Genomic DNA, 22,460 nt, shown 5'->3' on the forward strand with positions numbered 1-22,460 from the left:
AAAGGTGTGAAGACACGGGATATAACATTAATATTTGAGGACGAATGTTCTTAAGGGGGGAAGAATGTTACACCTCGAAAAAATTTTCGTTGGTACGCAAGTAAACGAACTAGTGAGGAATTGAATTTGATGACCCTAGTTGAGATTTTAAAGATGTTAGAGATGAGGGAAGAGGATTGCCAAGAGAAGCCAAAAGTATTTGATAAGTATCGGGAGGGAATTACGAGCAACGAGTTAGCAAAGACTTAATCATGTCTTGGAGTAGATTTATAATGTCCCTTAGATCGATAATGAAGTGTTGAGCAAGTGTTAAGAAGGTTCCATAAGGATCGGAGGTCAAGCGAGGTGATGAGAATAAGTTCAGTGGACTGATGGGTTATACGGCTCATTATACGGACCGTATAATGTTTTACGGACCGTATAATGGACCGTAAAACCATCACAGAGAAGGTTGCTCGCTGGTGACGTTTTACGGTCAGTTATACGGACCGTAAAACCATTTTACGGACCGTATAATGGACCGTAAAACGGTCACAGTGAGGGGTGCAGGACAGGCTCATTTGACGGTCAATTTTACGGACCGTATAATGGTTATACGGACCGTAAAAGGTACCGTATAATGGATCCCGACAGATCAGTGGTGATTCATTAAATAAGGGACCAAGTTCATGAAATCATTTCAACATTTCATTCCTCTCTCTAAAACATCTCTCTGCATTTATTATACAAGTTTTCAAGGATTATAAGCCATCAACAACATTAAATAAGTGAATCAAGAGTAAAAACCCATCAAAGATCATCTAAAGACAAGAAATCCAAATGGAGGGAAACTAGGGTTTTGCTCAAAGTGGAGTATTATCAACTAAGGCTTGTTCCTACAACATCTAAGGTAAGATCCATGATATTAATATGTTGTTTAAGATATTGGAGAGTTGAAATTGCATGGATTGTAGAAAATATGATAAAATGGGTCATGAATGATGAATAGTAACATTTTGGAAAATGGTTTCAATTGAGTTATGAGCCTTGATGTAACGTGATGCAAATGTGTTATAAATGATGTTGAGAATGCTAGATGAGTGATGCACGTGAATGGATATAGTCGTAGGTTCTAGCCATGGACATGGACTAGGACTAATGAAAGTAAATTGAGAATATGGGTAATGTGCATGATTAAAAGCTATTGTTATGATATTATGAATGTATTGTTGACGTTTGGGAGTTGAATTACGATGTGAAGGAATAGTTGTCTGATTTTCCCTAGCTTTAGCCATGTGTGCTAATTATCAATGCTAATGATAGTATGACCTTAATGAAGGTAGAAACGTGAGCATCAAAGGAGTACGTGCAAGTGTAGACTAGTCCGACGGGAAGGTATGTAAGGCTAACCCTTCTTTCATAAGGCATGGTTCTTTGGCCAAATTCCTAAATTCTCTATATTGGTATGTTGTCTCCAAATGATTGATATTCCGAGCTCGTAAGCTCATGATCCTTGATATGTACTACGATTGTACTACCCACCTCATATGACGAGTAAGCCTATGATATGGACGTAACGATAATGATGATGATAGTAATGATGATGATATAATAATGATGCTAAAGGTTCGTACGGGCTATTATACTTATATGTGCCTATGAAGGGCTATAATGAAACCCCGAGCTTATACGCCGGGTAGAGTATATGTATATGAATATGTATAAAGTATGTATATGATAACGAAACGCGCGCACACCTCTGCAGATGGTAAAGATAACCCTGAAGCCTTGGTAGAGCCAGGTATGAGTAACCTTGAGCCTTGGTTGGCCAAGTATGTATGAAACATCGATCCTATGAGGTCGGGTATGCTATGTATGTGCTATGTAAATACTATGTATAGGAAATGACTATGTATATAAAATGAATATGAATGAGATAAGTCTATGTACATGAATACGAATAAGGACATGTATAGGAATACGAGCACAAGTATGGTACGAGTACTATTATGGAACACGGATGAGGATGTATGTATACAAATACGTATGAGAAATGGAAAGTTCATATGAAAGGAAAGTAAGTGTCATGATGATGATATTATTGTCTCCCCCTCCTATGTTATTTCATATGTTGTTCATTATGCTTATATATAGATGTTGATCATGCTTTACATACTCAGTACATTCTTCGTACTTACGTCCTTTTGTCTGTGGACGCTGCGTCATGCCCGCAGGTGCACAGGGAGACAGACTTGATCGATAACTGCTTATTCAGAGATTACATGGCAGCGCTCCACTTCCTTCGGAGCCATAGATTTTGGGTACTCATTCTTTTGTGCAAATATTTATGGGCATAGCGGGGTCCTGTCCCGCTCATGTGTTATGTCATACACTTTTTAGAGGCTCGTAGTCACGTGTATATGGATAGATATGTCTGGTCTTGTCGGCCTATGTTTTGTATATCATTTTTTTGGCCTCGTCGGCCCATGTATATTGATGTGGCATAGACGCCTATGATGATTAAAAATGTTATCGTCCAATGGGACTAGTTTGACGAATGAATGGAAATGCATGTATAATTATGTGGCTCACCTAGATGTAAGCATAAGAGTAAGCTAAGAGGGTGCCCGGGTGGGCTAGCACTGGGTGCTCGTCGCGGCCCCCTAGTCGGGTCGTGACACATCATATGCTCATCATAATATGCTTATCATAGTACATGAATAAAGCTCAAGAACAACTCTACTCTATCGGGGTGACATAAGGTTGTGATCCCCCGATTTCGTTATGGAACAATCATTGACATCCTGCCTCACCTTGAAGGAATTAGCATATAAGGTGAGTGTAAGCAATAAATGGCATCATGAACATTATGGGATCATCACGTCATACATATTAGAATCTCTATTCTTTACTCATTACCTTGTGTAGCTAATTATGGACATAGACTCGTATTTTCCGGAACTTAAGGGATTCGCGGATAAGAAAGAGAGTCATGCTATATGATTCATGCCATAGAAAGAAAAGGACTAGCCTCACATACCTTTTCCGTTTAATTGGCTTAGCGGTCGCTTGTTTTCCTTCAATGTCACGTCTCTACCTTCAAGAGGGAATTCACACTATCGTTAGTTAATCGATTATAAGAACGTTCTACTATTTCTAGGGAAAATTGGACAACATGTCCTTTGTTTCTATTACTTTTCCCATGTTTCATTCCAACTACCAAACATTCACAACAACACTCACAATATCGCATCAACAATCGTCATTTAGCTACATTTACCACATTCCACCATTTTTCTCCAATTTCTCCACATTTATGGGTTTTAGCTCATCATCACATTTTATCATACATCACACCTATTTCATGGTCTACACATCATTTATAACATATTTATACTCCCAACTCATCAACATTCATAATTCAATCCGACTACCATTCAACTATGGCACTATTCACATTTTATGACCCATTTACTACACTCTTCTATAATCCCAGTGTTTCAACATATAAATACTTCAATCGTCATGAGAAAGTCATAAAACTTACCTTAGATGTGGTAGGAACGAGCCTTGAGTAGCAATACTCTTCTATACCAAAACACTACTTCACTTCCTTTGCAATTTCTTGGTGTAGATGAACTTTGATTAGTTTCACACTCTTGATTTCATGGATTTGGTGTTGTTGATCTTGATTTTCCTTTGAGTCTCTTGTGTATGAATATTAGAGAGTATTATAGATGTTTCTTGAAGTGTGGAGTGAAATGAAATAAATGGAATGAAAAAGGGTCCCTTATACTTAACTTAAAATCTGATTTTTCCGAACAGTAGTCGAGGTGCACAGTGGCCGTAAACCCAATTTACGGGCCGTATTATGGTTTACGGTCTGTCTTTCACGACCGTATTGAAGCATAACCGAACCAGAAAGGTTTGCTGGAGGTCATGGTGGTTTACGGGCCGTATTTCGATTTACGGTCCGTATTCTGAGTCGTATTTAACCATTTAGACATTTGGCAGAAAGTTGACGTTTTGGAATGCTGAAAGACGATAGCAGTTTACGGTCCGTAAACAACTTTACGGGTCGTATTCTATTTTACGACCAACTGGGCCGAAGTGCAAATCTGTAACTTTCGCATTTTCAAAACTCATAAGTAGTCATCCCCTTCTTAGTAAAACATCGTACACTCATACTCTTCGTTGGTCTATTCATTGTACGTTCACGGAGAAATTTCTGAGGTGTAACACATACTTCTCATTAACATATCAACCAATCTTCCCTCTTTCGGCATCATAAAAAATAACAAAAGCACAGCCTGTAAGAAGGTGAAATGCATCAACTCATAGCTACATGGTAATTGAGAACAAGCTGGCAAGAATAAAAAGTGATCACATGTCAAACAATACAAACATATGTTAAAAAAACTACTATTGTACCAACAGGAGGAGATACGGAAGTAGACCATCACATAGCAACACAGAACTAGACAACAAAGGAAATGAAGGAAAGAGACTGGGAAAAGTTTGCTTAGGAACAGGTTACTTAGAATGATTTAGATCATAAATAATACCGTAAATTCTATCACTAGTTTCACCCTGATCCTGCAGCATTAGGTGACAAAGTTCTTCAATTATTGCATTCTGCTAATCCTTCAAGGGAGCATTCTCAGAGTTTAGTTGTTAAATTTTGAAATTCACGGCCTTTAGGGCTTCGGTTAGGACAGAGATGGTGGAACCCATTCCTTCGGTGACACATTTGCAATTTTCTAGATTATCCATAGAGAGTAAGTTCTCTGCTGTTCCTAAAGTTGCTTTTCCAGTTCTTACATTAAAATGCCCCAGTACTTTTGTCAGGAAGAAGCCATAAGAAAGACCAGGTTCATTTTCGCTAATGCGCACTGCTTTGATCATGGTGGCTTGTAGGTTAATTGGTTCAAATGTTGATAAAGCTTCTATGAGAACCAAATGTGCCCGAGTGTAACGACCCGTTTGGTCATTATAGTCTTTTCGATACTTTTGACCCTCCCTCGAGCTTGTTTAGCTCACATTTGACCCGAAAGGACCATTGACACACTTCTCGAGGTATTTGGATATGATTTGGGTAACTTTTTGGGAAATTTGGGCTTAGAGGAAAAAAGGGTGGACTCAAAGTTGACTTTTAGGTAAACGGGCCTTTTTGGGGAATCTATCGATTCTGAAAGGTTTGGATGGTCTTTTAGAACTTGTGTGTATATTTTGTTCAGTTCCCAATGCACTCAAGTGTATTTTGATACTTGGGTTGGAATGTTGGATTTGAGTTATCGTGGATTGACACGATCAATGAGACATCCATTGGGAATTCGAAGACCACGAGTGCGTTCGTAGCGTGATTTTATATATGTCTGCATATATGGTATGTGAGCAGATGGCCTCAGGTGATAGTCGTGATTTCTGGTTGAGATTGTGAACTTGAGTTTAAGATTATGGTGTCCACTATGGTGACACTATTACAGCTATAGCGGCACAACAAAAGTGGCATAGTTAGAATCTGGGTAGACCGCCATAGCAGTCTGAGAAACCACCATAGCGGGACCACCGTAGCAGTGACGATGCCACAGAAGCGGTGATGACTGAATCTTTGACTTAAAAGGGGTTAAAGCCTCAACCTCTTGTCATTATTTCACATTCATATCTTAAGCCTTGGAAGGCGATTTTTTGAGGGTTTTGGCTATTTCTTCACAAAGGTAACTTCCTTGGTCTTAGAATCCTCCATTTACTTCTATTAATCTGTAATCTAAGGCTAGAATCCCTAGAATAAGAGGAATCAGTTTGGGTTTTTCATGAAAGTTCAGAAAAATGGTTTAGACTCTCTAAGTTGTTTATGTTGATGAAAATTGGTTGGGTTTTTATTGAATTTTATATATCTAAGGTTGTTAAATCTTCCTTTATTAGTGATAAATTCGTGAATTGGAAAGTTAGGGTTTATACCCAAAAATTTGGAGTTTTGCCTTGAATCCGAATTTAAGTGATTTATTAGTTCTTCTGGCTTATAATTGATGGTAATTAATCACCTAGAACATTAATTTCATGATGAGAGCTATAGATTCCTTATTCTGTCTTTCTAATTCATAAACCCCATTCCATAAGATGAGATTTTGGTCTTGAATAGATGTAAGGCTTGAATGATGTTCTTCTTGATTCTAGTTTCGTGATTGCGATATGTTTAGACTTCCATTACCTCGAGGCTCAAAGGAACGAAAAGACTAAGGTTTGATTATTGGAGACCTTGTTGTTCGGCTCTCCAGGTAGGTTACGATTTACCTTGTGGTGAGACTTCAATTAGCAAAGCGTATGTTTTGATGATATTGTTAGAGAATGCATGTAAAACATCAGGTATGAAGTTGGGTTGGATATTGTCTTAGGTTGGGCCTTGTTGTGTGATTTGGGGGCTAGCCACCCCGGTGCGTTATAAACTTATCTTGTTCTATTTCTTTATTGGCTCGTTGCCACGACTGAGACCTCGGATATTGGTGATGAGTGATATATCATGATTATGATATTGTAGTACTTTACTTGAATGATATTGAGATGAGATTAGTGATTCCATTGTGGCTTATTGTGTAGCCTTATTGTTGATATTACTCTTGTGACATGGGTGGTGCGGCTGTTGATTGAATTGGTTGTTGATATTACATTGCATCGTATTCATACTCATTTCCATGATTCATTGATATTCCATTGTTATGGTACTGATGATGATAAGTGAGAGAGTGTAGCCATCGAAGTTTTTGCTTGAGAGCGTAAAAGAAAGATGAGAATCCGTGATCCTAGGTCATTTACCGGTGCAGACTGAGTGTACGTTGCCCGAGGTTTCTTGCCGGGAACGATTGAGTGTCCAATGCCCGAGGTCTTTGCAGAATCATGAGAGTGTCTGAAGCCCGAGGTCTTTGCTGGGATAGTGAGATTGGTACATAGACTTTGCGGGTCCCCCATCGGTTGTGCTGCCGAGATGTGATGTTCCATCATCGGAGTACATGTGCACGGTGCATATGCATTGCTTTCATTATACATACGTTGTTGCATTGCATTGTGCCTTTGATTCTGATGACTTGTTGTGATGCTATTGTGATATACTAGTTTGGATTGACTATACTGAGACTTGGTACAGTTGGGCTTAGATGCTATAACTTGGTTATGATTTGTTGTGAGATGATTGTAATGTACTGGTTCAGATTCACTATTCTGAGACTTGGCACAGTGGGGCTTAGATGCTATTACATAGGGGATGACTTGTTGTAAGATGATTGTGATGTAGTAGTTCAGATTGACTATACCGACACTTGGCACATTTGGGTTAAGATGCCATTACATAGGTAATTACTTATACTGTGGATATGGATTTGTGTTGACCTGTACTTGTTGGTTTATGTGTTTATCTTGTTTTGTTGTCTTTATATACGTTAGTTAGTCTTAATCGGCCTATGATACCTACCGGCACTTGTTGTTTGTACTGACCTGTACTTGCTGCATTCTTTCATGAATGCAGAGTACCAGGTGAATCGACTTCTACTCCTCATGGTTGATATTTGAGGATTGCTAATTCGAGTCCTTCAAGGTGAGCATGAGGATGTTCGCTGCCCTAAGACTCTTTCTATCATTGTGTCTTTATTTCCATTCTGACATGATCTTTGAGACTACTTATGTATTATTATGATTCAGAATTGTAGTATTTAGTTAGATGCTGTTGTACGACCAAACCAGATACTGGGGCGGATTTTATTTACTTCCGCATTTTCTTATTTATATTATATTTGTGAGACTTAGGCTATTTGCTTCTTTCGCTATTTTTTATTATTTGCGAATGTTGAGTTAAGGGTTCGCCTACCGAGTTGGGAAAGGTAGGTGCCCGCACGACTTAGTGAATTGGGTCATGACAAATTGTTATCAGAGTCCTAGGTTACCCGGTTTATAATACAAGAGCGTGTCTATTAGAGTCTCGTGGATCGGTACGATGAGCTCCATACTTATTTGCAAGAGGCTATAGGACATTTTTGGAAAAATTCAATTCTTTCATTCTCTCGTGCGACTTCATTCGAATTGGTATCTAAACTCTCTTATCTTTATCACCCACGGAGGGTTGACACTCGTACTTAAATTCTTATGCGAATGGTTGATCTATGACACGTTATGGTAAGGTACGAGATGTGTTATTCTTACTTGGACGCATGATCAAGTTCAGTCTCTAGTTATGGCCTAAGGATTCTGTTACACCCTGTATTTTCGGAGCATGATCATGACATGTACATCACCATAGTAATGGAGTGTCGAAGACGTCGCCTGACGTTTGGGGAGGTACAAGCCATGGGAAATATGTACAACGAAGAAAAAACGGACGAATTACGATCTCGTAAGTCGTAATCGGGAAAGACTATTTTGAAACACGAGAACATAGCCATTAATAGTATAATGAATGATAAATATCATATATGGAGAGTTTTGGAGTATTTCGATGTCGAGAAAAAAAAAATAATAATAATAAGTTCGACGGAAATTTGAGAAATGCTAGGCGAATTTTTAATCAACTTTGGAGGTGCATATCTCATAGTATATATGGGGTTTTAAGGTGAAACAAAAGCCTAAAATGTAGTTCGTCGAGTCTAGTTTTTAATGAAATAACCCGTTAGTCGATAGGATATCGGAGTAGAGAATTATGGACGTTACAAACTGAACTGTCGACGCAGAAACAGTACGCTACAGTACTGCTACAGACTGTAGCTACAGTGACGCCGCCCCAACTGAATATAAAAGGGGCTCAAAACCTCATTTTTCAGCACAAAAAAAAGTCCCAAACATTCCAGAAAAATCAGCAACCAAAAAGAAAGCATATCTACCTCAAGGTTGAGGATTTTGAGCAAATATTCAAGCTACGAAATACTAATCGGAGTCAGGACAACGCGTAGACGCGATGATGATTAAATTTTTGTGTCGGAGTAGTTTGGGAATAAGCAAAGGATGAAGATTTTTCTACTTTCATAAAAATAAGGTATGAATCATTAAATTTCTCTCTTTATCAACATTAATTAAGGAATATTTGCAAGAATATAATTTTAGTTGTTGTGTTGATGTTGTTGAATTATGGATTGAGGATTGAAGAGAATTTTGGGTAAAGATACATATATTTATGTTATATGATGTGTATGGTGTTGTTATTGATGCTATTGGTATTAATTTCAGCTTCTTTACGGAAATAAAATTATTAAAACGTCGTATTACAAGTTGGTTGGTTGAGTGATTTGGACAGTGTGTGGATTGTTGTTGTTGATTATGAATTTGTAAGAAGAAAATATGTTGTGATGATTTTGTTGTATATGTAGGAATTTTGGGTGGAATATGGAATTAATGGATTGTTGAAGTGTTCTTGACTATTGTTGAATGGTTTTGGATTAGTATTTGAATATGTGAACAAATATGAATTGATTATAAAGGAAATGTTATTGAATTATGTAAAGGAGCTCCTAATGTTGGAATGTATTTTGAATTAATTGTTGAAGTTGGAAGGTATGATCATTGGTATTATTGTTGATAATATGGCCGAGTTCCATTCTCGGATTTGTTGTTGGGGAATTGGCCAAGATAAAAATCTCGGGGATGTTGTATGTATAGGGGAGATGCTGCCCAAATTTTCGTAGAAAAGTATTACTTAAGATTGAATTCCTAAAGCTTTATAATTAATATTTGGTAAATGTGACCAAATGTAGATTTTGAAGGAAACGGGATTTGAGTTTGGACGAGCGTAAAAGGCACATAAGGTATGTAAGGCCCTACCTTTTCTTTCTTTGGCATGTCCTAGTTATGATAGGTTATGATACAAGCCTCGGGGGTATCTCTATTCCTTAAAATCCGAGCCTAGTTTTGCCCCTTTTTCATTCAATGTAATTGAATTATGTTTTGTTGGAAAAATGTTTGAACATCTTTTACTCCTAAAAGAATCTTACATGATTAAACTTTCATAACTTTCACAAGAAGAATCCAAATGCCCCAAAACTTTTTGCAAACGACTCCATAGAGCCTAAGGTTCGTAATTTATGTACGCCACCTCGGTTGACCCGAGGTGGGCCCACTGTTCCCGAACTCTGTCCATATTTTTCTATGAAACCTATTTTCGAGTGACATTTTTAAGAAAAATTTTGACTATTGTTTCGACTACTAAACGATGATTATTTAACTATTCCATTGAGCCTATAATGCATTTTGACACGTACAAAGGATTCCAGAAGTTCTGTTTTGATAAAATCCTCCGTGGCCTTTAAAAGGTATGTGCTATGTCTATCGTCCGGACCCTTTTTCATGATCTGTCGTTTGATTGTTCTATCGGGTTTCTGTAAGTGTTTTACATTTTATATTGCATTTGGTTCCTCACTACTCCACTCGTGGATGCCTCAATGCTTCCTTCAATGACCCCGGGCCAGGATATGTTATCACGCGTATTCCACTGCATTGTTCGCCGTGCCTCGATGTGAGGGGGCAGGTATATATGTACATGGGTTGTGGAGTATGTTGTGCCATGTACACACTCTCATATGATATGATATGGCCATCTGATATGTTATGATATGTGCACATTCTGATATGATATGATATGTTACGGAGCTATTCCCTTCTCTGGAGTATGATGTGTTGTGGCGCTAGTGTCGGGGCCGACCACGTTCTGTTCACCGAGTCCCATAATGGGGCCGGATATGGCATATTTTCTGTTATGCATCGCCCATGTTTATGAGTAAGCATTTTGATACTCCGGTTGTTGCTTTTATATTCTGTATCCTTTGTTCCGACTACGTTTCTGTTTATTGTACCTTATGCTTTACATACTCAGTACACATTTCGTACTGACCCCCTGTTCTTCGGGGGCTGCGTTTCATGCCGCCCAGGTACACCCAGAGGAGTACAGGCTACTATAGAAGATATTCCAGCGGCGTTGCCAAGCTCCATTTGCTCTTGGGGTGCTGCCGGGTCAAAGTGTGTATGCTATGTGTTCGGGTTATCTGTTAGAGACTTTGCAGACAGAGTCGTGGGTTCTGACTGTCAGTTTTGTGAGCGGCCCCATCAACCGATATGTCATTCTGTATTTTGCAATAAATTCCATGTGATTACAGATTCTGTCAATTGTAAACTACAAAAGAGTATTTCCAAAAACATTTGCTGTATGTGTCAATTTTTTTGTCTGATTAAGAGTCCGAGAGAGTATGTTTGTAATAAGAGTCAGTGGGTTCGCTCGGCTCCGAATGTGGGGTCGGGTGCCCATCACACCCTAGTAAGATTAGGGTGTGACAAAGTGGTATCAGAGCAGGTTTTTCCTAGGGGTTGTCTGCAAAGTCGTGTCCAGTAGAGTTCTGTTTATGGTGTGAAGCGCGCCACATTTATAAACAGGAGGTTACGGGGCATCTAGGGATTGTTGACCTTCTTTCTGTCTTAGATCGTGCGATAGAGCCAAGTCATAGGAAGATGAAATTCCTATATGTGGGCCTTCCATACGATAGAAGAAAGTAAGGGATGACATGAAAGTTACAGAAATGAATTTTGATATATTTGTCTCGCTACCGGAAATCGGAAGCTTTGAATGGCGGGAATGCGTTACATAACCGTATGTTCTGTGAGGTGTCGTCGGTATTTGCTACGTACAGAGTTTGAATAGTATGAATGGAAAAAGAGATTCTGCTGAAATTGTTAATTAGAATATTTAGTCAGATACGTCAAAAAGAGGGAAAGAAAATATCGTAAGTAGACAATAAATGAGATGAGCTGTCCGGAGGAATTATGGATTTGGGTATGCCTTGAAAAATGATTATGGGAAAGACGGTTAGCAGTCTGAAAGATCGAGACGAATGACATTCGATGCTTAGTATAAGTAAAGTCTGTTGGGGGATTTAGAGACAGCCGATAATCGATTTTGCGGTAAATTATTATTATGAAGGGATGGTGAGTGGAGATCTCAACAGGATAATACCTGAAGTACTTACAAGTAATGACGACGAAGGTATATTTTTTACTATTGGGAATTTTAGAGTCTAGAACGAAAGATGAATATTGTGGAATAAGAAGGGTAAAACAGTAAATATGGAAAAAAGGACGTGTTATTAAAAGTCCCAAAATCTGTAAGACTTCGATTTGCTCCAGATTATGTAATGAAGGTCATGTGACGAAGCGGACACGATTATACTGGCATTAGAGTATCGTATTTCATCAGAGTTCCAGGGTTAAGCGTGCTAGGACCAGAGAAATTCTGGGATGGGTGACCCCCGGGGAAGTGCAGTAAGGGTTCCAAAAATGTAGAATGTACGAGAAAGACATATCAAGTTCTGTAGGGAAAGTGTGGAATCAAGATTATATGTTGACGGAAATAACAATGAGAACAGGGAAAGAGAGAGTAGTATGTTATGTTAGGCCAAAGTTTTAAGAGATATTTCCCACGCCATCCGTAAGAGGCCTTACTCCTATTTGGAAAAATCTTGCTTTGAAGAAGCATATATGAGCGACAAATTCACAATTCATCTAAATGGGCTACAGTATGTTCTAATTATATTATGCTTTCGAAGGGGGCCTATATTGACGGGCAATGACATCCGGTGATTGAGTATGACCATGATGAAAGAATGCAAATCGTACAAGTAAGTAATTGTGACCTAAATAGTTCGTTCAGAATTCAAGAATAAACCTGAAGGTAAATCATGCGAATCAAATACTAGGATGCCCTGCGGTGCTTGCTAGGCTCTAATTCCTTCTGATAGTGATTGAAGAATGTCTCCTGATAACAGCTTATTAAATTGTGATAAACCATTTAGAAATGGAACCCGTGGGAGAAATAAAAGGAGTACCGAAGGAATATGATATTATAAGAAAGTTTGGAATATTTATCGCCAACATATAAATGTTACTAAATGAAGAAATTGAAATGATTATATGTACTAACTAACTATTGGCGGAAATTGATGAAAAGTGATTTGAATATGTTGTTGCCACGATGACGTTATTCGAGCATTGACCACTAATGGAAATTACTAGAATGTGGCTTGGATATGTTGTTGCCACCAGGACGTTACTCGAGTACTAACCGTCAGACTAGATTTTGTATGAGGTATTAAGAGTTTTACCGCCTCATGGTTGTGTTAGGAATCCATACCGGGATAAACTAAGTTATAGAAGATATAAAAGAGATGTGGATACGGTATGGTATGCTAAATGTATTCGGAAAGAACCATGTGAGTTCGAAAACTTTGAATGGAGACATAGGATAGAATATAAATAGACAATGATATGGGAGCACCCTAAAGGAGGGAAGCGGATAAAAGAAACGCAAAGGTAGGATGGAATCAACTAACACTATAGCTCGTTTAGTGTGAACACTTGAATTTCCTGCCGGATCCTATGCTGAAACTAGTTAGTGAAATCTGAAACTGACAACAAACGGATAGGAGTTAAGACGGTAATTGAAACAGTGTTAAAGATCATTGATAAAGATCGTGGATAATATAATATCAGAAGAAGGACGCTTGTAAAAAGAAAGGCTATGACTAGAAAATGATAGTGAGTGGTTTAAGAGGATGATACAAAGATAGCAATACTACGCCGAATTAAAGGCCAAGATGTTGGCTATAGAGTTATCTGTTAATGATAATACGATGTATGAGCGACGAAAAAACAAAGAAAGAGGAAAAGGATTCCTTATGATAAGAAATGAGGAAAGAAGTAAAGGATGGAGTAGAGTGAGGGAAAGAAATGCGATAAGATAGAATGAACGAACTTTGATACGAATGAGATATGTAAGATAGGATGAATCGGAAAAAGGAAAGACTATGTCTGAAACCGAATATACTTCATATGAATTGTGCAGGAATGGTTATGCGACTCAGGAATATCTGCACATCAAGCAAATTAAGTGAGTGAATACTTGATAAGAAAAGTAAGGATTCAATAATAACAATGTAATTACGGTATCTGGGATATGATATAGAAAAATGCAGGGATGGCTGAGACCAAGTCGCCAAGATAGAATTGGTACTAAGGGCAAGTGGAAATTAATCAAGATTGAATTAAAGATTCCTCCCGATACTGATTGTAAGACAAAAGAGAGAAGTCAAGGAAAAGCATAAATGTTAGTAAAATGACGCTAAGGTATTTCTTAGGACAAATTGCATATTTTCACATATTCTCGTAGAGATTACAATATAATGAGTGACAGAGAAACTAAGAGAAAAAATCGCACGAAAAGGGAAATGGAAGAGTTTGAATCAAAGACAACGGAACGACACGAGATCAATGCCTAAAATACGACAGGTTAAATTAAGGGAATTATGGAATGGTTAAACAAGATTATCAGGACTATGTAGAGTCATACCTCAAGGAGGTAGTGAGATTTCATAAAGGGTCCACATCTATTATGTCGAACAGAGTACCTAGTATATGGTTAACCCTGGGGATCCGTCCGAAAAGAATTGGGAATACAAGTAAGTCATAAACCAGCATCTGCTCTTACATGGACGGGCGGGCTGAGCGTGTTATCTAGACGCTAAGAAATAAGTTATGAGCCCGTATCATTGATTTTAGAGGCAACGGGAGCGAACACTCACTACTTGTTGAGTTTACTGGTAATAATGGTTGCGATTCTAGCATTCAGAAGACACCGTATGAGACTTTGTATGGCAGGGGTGTGTGTCATCGATTAGCTGGTTCGATGTTGACAAGGATAAGTTACTTGGTTGAATATAATCCATCGAGCAGCTGAAAATGTGAAACTCATTCGGGGACGGTAATTAACGATTAAGAGCCAACAGAAATCATATATAAGTAATTGGCATTGATGCTTAGAATCCCAGATTGGTGACTGGGTATTTCTGAAAATATCGCCCGTCAAAGGTGTTGTGAGATTCGGTCAACAGGGAAAGCTTGGTCCGAGGTGTATTGGAACTCATTAGATTATTCGTAAGGAAGGCAAGGTTACCTATGAATTAGACCTACCATCTGATGTAGGAAGCGGTACATCCAGTGTTCCGCGTATCTACGATTCGCAAACGCATTGGAGACCCTTCCAGAACATGTCCCGTGAAGTACATCCAGATGACAGCGGAATTATTTTACAAGGAACAGTCTAAACTCATATCGATTAGTTAGATAAGGAGACTGCGCAACAAAGATGTGATTTCCGTTAAGGTACTATGGCCGAATAATGGTAAGGAAGAAGTACACCCAGTGTTCCTGTATCGACAGGTAATCTGAATTCCTTATTCGATTGAGTGGATTAATGCATGAATTCTATGTAATGACCGCAAAAAGAAAAACCTCCCCAAAATGCTCATAAGTCCCTATAAGGCTAGTTTAACATTCGAGGACGAATGTTTTTAAAAGGAGGGGAGGATGTTACACCCCGTATTTTCGGAGCACGATCATGACACGTACATCACCATAGTAATGGAGTGTCGAAGACGTCGCCTGACGTTTGGGGAGGTACAAGCCATGGGAAATATGTACAACGAAGAAAAAATGGACGAATTACGATCTCGTAAGTCGTAATCGGGAAAGACTATTTTGAAACACGAGAACATAGCCATTAATAGTATAATGAATGATAAATATCATATATGGAGAGTTTTGGAGTATTTCGATGTCGAGAAAAAAAAAATCATAATAATAAGTTCGACGGAAATTTGAGAAATGCTGGGCGAATTTTTAATCAACTTTGGAGGTGCATATCTCATAGTATATATGGGGTTTTAAGGTGAAACAAAAGCCTAAAATGTAGTTCGTCGAGTCTAGTTTTTAATGAAATAAGCCGTTCGTGGATAGGATATCGGAGTAGAGAATTATGGACGTTACAAACTGAACTGTCGACGCAGAAACAGTACGCTACAGTACTGCTACAGACTGTAGCTACAGTGACGCCGCCCCAACTGAATATAAAAGGGGCTCAAAACCTCATTTTTCAGCACAAAAAAAAGTCCCAAACATTCCAGAAAAATCAGCAACCAAAAAGAAAGCATATCTACCTCAAGGTTGAGGATTTTGAGCAAATATTCAAGCTACGAAATACTAATCGGAGTCAGGACAACGCGTAGACGCGATGATGATTAAATTTTTGTGTCGGATTAGTTTAGGAATAAGCAAAGGATGAAGATTTTGCTACTTTCATAAAAATAAGGTATGAATCATTTAATTTCTCTCTTTATCAACATTAATTAAGGAATATTTGCAAGAATAGAATTTTAGTTGTTGTGTTGATGTTGTTGAATTATGGATTGAGGATTGAAGAGAATTTTGGGTAAAGATACATATATTTATGTTATATGATGTGGATGGTGTTGTTATTGATGCTATTGGTATTAATTTCAGCTTCTTTACGGAAATTAAATTATTAAAACGTCGTATTACAAGTTGGTTGGTTGAGTGATTTGGACAGTGTGTGGATTGTTGTTGTTGATTATGAATTTGTAAGAAGAAAATATGTTGTGATGATTTTGTTGCATATGTAGGAATTTTGGGTGGAATATGGAATTAATGGTTTGTTGAAGTGTTCTTGACTATTGTTGAATGGTTTTGGATTAGTATTTGAATATGTGAACAAATATGAATTGATTATAAAGGAAATGTTATTGAATTATGTAAAGGAGCTACTAATGTTGGAATGTATTTTGAATTAATTGTTGAAGTTGGAAGGTATGATCATTAGTATTATTGTTGATAATATGGCCGAGTTCCATTCTCGGATTTGTTGTTGGGGAATTGGCCGAGTTAAAAATCTCGGGGATGTTCTATGTATAGGGGAGATGCTGCCCAAATTTTCGTAGAAAAGTATTACTTAAGATTGAATTCCTAAAGCTTTATAATTAATATTTGGTAAATGTGACCAAATGTAGATTTTGAAGGAAACGCGATTTGAGTTTGGACGAGCGTAAAAGGCACATAAGGTATGTAAGGCCCTACCTTTTCTTTCTTTGGCATGTCCTAGTTATGATAGGTTATGATACAAGCCTCGGGGGTATCTCTATTCCTTAAAATCCGAGCCTAATTTTGCCCCTTTTTCATTCAATGTAATTGAATTATGTTTTGTTGGAAAAATGTTTGAACATCTTTTACTCCTAAAAGAATCTTACATGATTAAACTTTCATAACTATCACAAGAAGAATCGAAATACCCCGAAACTTTTTGCAAATGACTCCATAGAGTCTAAGGTTCGTAATTTATGTACGCCACCTCGGTTGACCCGAGGTGGGCCCACTGTTCCCGAACTCTGTCCATATTGTTCTATGAAACCTATTTTCGAGTGACATTTTTAAGAAAAATTTTGACTATTGTTTCGACTACTAAACGATGATTATTTAACTATTCCATTGAGCCTATAATGCATTTTGACACGTACAAAGGATTCCAGAAGTTCTGTTTTGATAAAATCCTCCGTGGCCTTTAAAAGGTATGTTAGCGTCTATCGCCCGGACCCTTTTTCATGATCTGTCGTTTGATTGTTCTATCGGGTTTCTGTAAGTGTTTTACATTTTATATTGCATTTGGTTCCTCACTACTCCACTCGTGGATGCCTCAATGCTTCCTTCACTGAGCCCGGGCCAGGATATGTTATCACGCGTATTCCACTGTATTGTTCGCCGTGCCTCGATGTGAGGGGGTAGGTATATATGTACTTGGGTTGTGGAGTATGCTGTGCCATGTACACACTCTGATATGATATGATATGGCCATCAGATATGTTATGATATGTGCACATTCTGATATGATATGATATGTTACAGAGCTATTCCCTACTCTGGAGGATGATGTGTTGTGGCGCCAGTGTCGGGGGCGACCACGTTCTGTTCACCGAGTCCCATAATGGGGCCGGATATGGCATATTTTCTGTTATGCATCGCCCATGTTTATGAGTAAGCATTTTGATACTCCGGTTGTTGCATTTATATTCTGTATCCTTTGTTCAAACTACGTTTCTGTTTATTGTACCTTATACTATACATACTCAGTACACATTTCGTACTGACCCCCTGTTCTTCGGGGGCTGCGTTTCATGCCGCGCAGGTACACCCAGAGGAGTACAGGCTACTATAGAAGATATTCCAGCGGCGTTGGCAAGCTCCATTTGCTCCTGGGGTGCTGCCGAGTCAAAGTGTGTATGCTATGTGTTCTGGTTATCTGTTAGAGACTTTGCAGACAGAGTCATGGGTTCTGACTGTCAGTTTTGTGAGCGGCCCCATCAACCGATATGTCATTCTGTATTTTGCAATAAATTCCATGTGATTACAGATTCTGTCAATTGTAAACTACAAAAGAGTATTTCCAAAACATTTGCTGTATGTGTCAATATTTTTTGTCTGATTAAGAGTCCGAGAGAGTATGTTTGTAATAAGATTCAGTGGGTTCGCTTGGCTCCGAATGTGGGGTCGGGTGCCCATCACACCCTAGTAAGATCAGGGTGTGACAGATTCGATTGTGTGGAGTCGCGATTAGACTCAGTTTTTGTGAGGAGTTACGAATAGACTCATTTATTGTGGGAGTTCGTGAGAAATGGGAAAGATAGTTTAGAGGGTTACAGGGTCTCCATTTTTTAGCGTTAGGTTGCTCGGAAGAGAGAAAGTACATTGATGGCTAAAACAATAGTGGGCTGTTGATGATATGATCGGTTCGGGAAAAAATGCAGCTTCGTCAAGGCTTTATGATGGTGTGCGTGACACTGGTGTACCAATGGCAGGTCGACGATTCAGCAGCAGTAGAGTATTAGACGTCGGTATGTGAGGACAAGTGTAAGTTTGATAATGACCATTGAAATGGGCAAACGTATTGTGATTGCCTGTAATGAAAAAAAGAAGTTGATAATAAGGACATGAAGGAAAACTTTTGTGGAAAGCGTGTAGCGAAGTAAGACTTCATGGAATATCTTAGACATGAGTACTTTTCGTGAAAATGGGAAGGGGAAAATTTGTATCTGACATGGTTGTTAGGATAAGGTTGAAATTGATATGAGGGCGAATTTCGTGGTCGGTTATAAAAGGTAAAGAGGGTCTGGCATGACAGAATGGTACCGATTGAAGTGGTCATCTTAGTTATGGTTATTATGGAGTATTGAATCCTGTGAAAATAATTAGGCATGGTTGGCTAACATTCGTACTTACAGGTTCACATGATATTTCGTGGATATGGTACTAAAAGTCATTCTTGATATAAGATCATTGATGTTAAAGGATGTTATATCCCGTGTTTCGCATAATTGGAAATCGTGAAAATAATTAAGACTTGTATGTTACAAGGAAATAATTTGATTTTAGTTATTATGTTATGTTGTTTATGGAAGTATTGGTGCAAAGACCTCGGGGAAGGCCGAGGGCAAAAATTGGGATTTCGGAAATTAGTTTCGGGAATTACAAAACGAGATTCTTACGAATTGGGCCAAGAAAAATTGAATAAGAATTGAGGCCCAAGTGTTAGGGGTGGCCGGCCAAAGGCCAAGGCCCAAGCCCCATTTGAGTGGTCATGTGAAATATATGTGACCACTTAATGGATCATGTATATATGCATACTTATCCATAGATTAATCAAGAACATAACAAAACAAAACCCTTGAAGAGCCAAGAAAAGCTGTCGGCCGAAACTAGGAGAAAAAGAAAAAAAAATTCTAGCCTTGATCCTAGTCTTAAAAATCTTGTTCTTCTTGTATTCGTAGAGTACACAAGACGCTCTCCGACGTGATACAAGTAGTTTGGCGAAAGAGCGACGTTTGCGGCAAATCGGAATTTCAAGAAAAAGGTGAGAAATCTATGTTTTTATGTTATGAAATGGGTTTATATGTTATAGTGATTGATGTTGCATGAAGATTAGGGGATGGTGTTGTGTTTGTGCATGGCGTGTGTGTGTGAAAAGGGTGTGTTTGGCCGTGAGCCATAATGTGGTCGAGGGGAGGTGAATTTGATTTTGTTTAGTTTGTTAGTTGTGTCGTTGTGGCATTTATGATGTAAATGAATGTTAAACGGATTGAATTGGCATTGAAAATGGTTGCGGATTATTGTGGGAAAGTATATGATTTTGGTATATTTGTGTATATCATTGTATAATTATGATATTAAGGCTTTAAATGTGACTTATGGTTGTTGCCAATGAATTTGGAATGAAACAATGTAAGTTGGAATGTTCGTCGGAATTTTTGATGTTTCGGGCGAAATATGGAAAGTAAGGACTTCTTGAAATTATGTATAGTGTTTGGAACCTAATTGGGATGTGCTTGAATAACCTTGAATGGGTAAATGAATACAATAAGGTGAACATTAGTTTGGTATTGTGAAGTTTGAATGAAAGTTGTCAACTTATATGGTAAGGAAGAATATTGAAGTTAAAGTGCTTTAGTTGTGGTTTGTGTTGTTTGTGATGTTTGGGTTGTTGTTGTTGATGTATTTTGAGCTGAGCTAAGTCTCCGGGGTGTTAGATATATAGGGGAAGTGCTGCCGAAATTTCGGTAGGCAGAAATGAAGTTAATGGAATTTTTAAGCTTAAGAATCTCTAATTGGTAACTTTGACCATTTGCAGATTCCGGACGAAACGGGATTTGATTTTAGGGAGAGCATAAGAGGTCTATAAGGTATGTAAAGCTTCCCACTTCTTCGCTTGGCATGTCTTAGTATGTTAGGTGAATATTGGAACGTCCGGAGCATTTCTGCTCCTCGGAACCCGATCTACAAAACGACTACTATTCATTCAATTCAATTGAAGCCTAAAGGCTCTATTTTGGCTAGAATGCAACAAAATATTCGAAACCTATCGAAATGTGATCGGGTCACTTTGAAATCATTATGTATGATCTTTTGGCCTTTAAATGTTCGTAAATTATGTTCGCCACCTCAATTTGACTCGAGGTGGGCCCGCTAACCTCGAGACGCCCTATTTGTTCTATCGGGCTCTCTTGTTGGATGAACTTCGATATGAGATCTTCGACTTTGAGACTTCCCTCTACGAATTATGTTTTGACTATTATGATATGTTAAGTTTTGTTTTGAGCCATACGTACCATTTTGGAAACATTTTGTGAAATAAACCTTCGTACCAGCTAAGTATTCGATTATTTTGGGTTATGAAATGACTTATGAAATCATTATGTTTTGAAAGGATATTTCGAAATATGATTTGCATTTGTTTGCTCACGACTCCGCTCGTGCCTCCTTATGACTTCGTTCGCCGGTTCTCGGGCCGGTTATGATTCGTGCGCCCTATGATAATTCGGCCGTATGCTGTATTACGGTTCCCGAGGCTTCGCCATAGGGCCGAGTTCCGTTTGGAGTTATGCTGTGATATGGCTAGTGATGCGATACGCTCACTTATGTTTGTGTTCAGGGATGTACGGAGATTCGAAACCTTCTGGTGTTATGCTGTGTGTGGCGCCAGCGTCGGAGTGGCGACCACGTTCTTGAGCGTTTGCATGATTTCATTTGCATTATGTATATGTATTAGATTTGATACGGATTTTGACATACTGATTGATACTTCCCTTTGATATCCGGTTTGCTTTCAGTTTTGGCTCATATTTCTGTACTCCGTGCTTTACATACTCAGTACATATTTCGTACTGACCCCCTTTCTTCGGGGGCTGCGTTTCATGCCCGCAGGTACAGACATTGGTGATCCTCCACTGTAGGCTTCACTCTCTGCTATTTCGGAGTACTCCTTCTTGACTCGGAGTCCACTTTTTTACAGACTTCTTTTGCTATGTATATATTTTGTACATTTGACTATTTGGGTACGGCGGGGCCCTGTCTCGCCATATGTCTTTGTTTTGAATTCGTAGAGGCCTGTAGTCATATATGTGGGGCGAGGGTCCTATGTATGTTTGTTTGATTTTGTTTTCTGGTCTTACAGCGGTCAGTTTGTTATGATGGCCCTAAATGGCCCTTATGCTTATATTTGCACTTATGACCGGCGATGTCTATTCCGCCGCTCCGTTTGGATTCGATATGACATTTTGATTTGTGACCGCTTAAGACATATTTTGATATAACCTATGTCGATATGACTTTTATGAAATTCTGAAATACGTTCGGATTTGGTAAATGAATATGTGATTTGGTCTGGGTACCCAGGTAGGGTGCCAGTCACGGCTCACGGGGCTGGGTCGTGACAAAAGTGGTATCAGAGCAGTCTGTCCTCGGAATGTCTACAGGCCGTGTCTCGTAGAGTCTTGTTTATCGATGTGTTGTGCACCACATCTATAAACAGGGAACTATAGGGCATTTAGGATGTTACTTTCTTTGGAATCTTAGATCGTGCGATAGAGCTGTGCTATTAGGGTGATTCTGATCTGACCCGTTCTTGTGTTTGCAGTGATGTCTCCGAAGAAAGCAACGTCGGCCTAGAAGGGCAAAGCGAGGATGGGAGAGACTAGTCAGGCACAGCGAGCTACTCGGGCTCGTGTTTATGATTTGCTTGAGGTTGTGCCTCATTCTGAGGGGTCTGCTACACCCCCACTAGTACAGCC

The sequence above is a fragment of the Lycium barbarum genome, chromosome 2 (genome assembly GCF_019175385.1).
Source record: "Lycium barbarum isolate Lr01 chromosome 2, ASM1917538v2, whole genome shotgun sequence".
NCBI classification, from domain to species: domain Eukaryota; kingdom Viridiplantae; phylum Streptophyta; class Magnoliopsida; order Solanales; family Solanaceae; genus Lycium; species Lycium barbarum.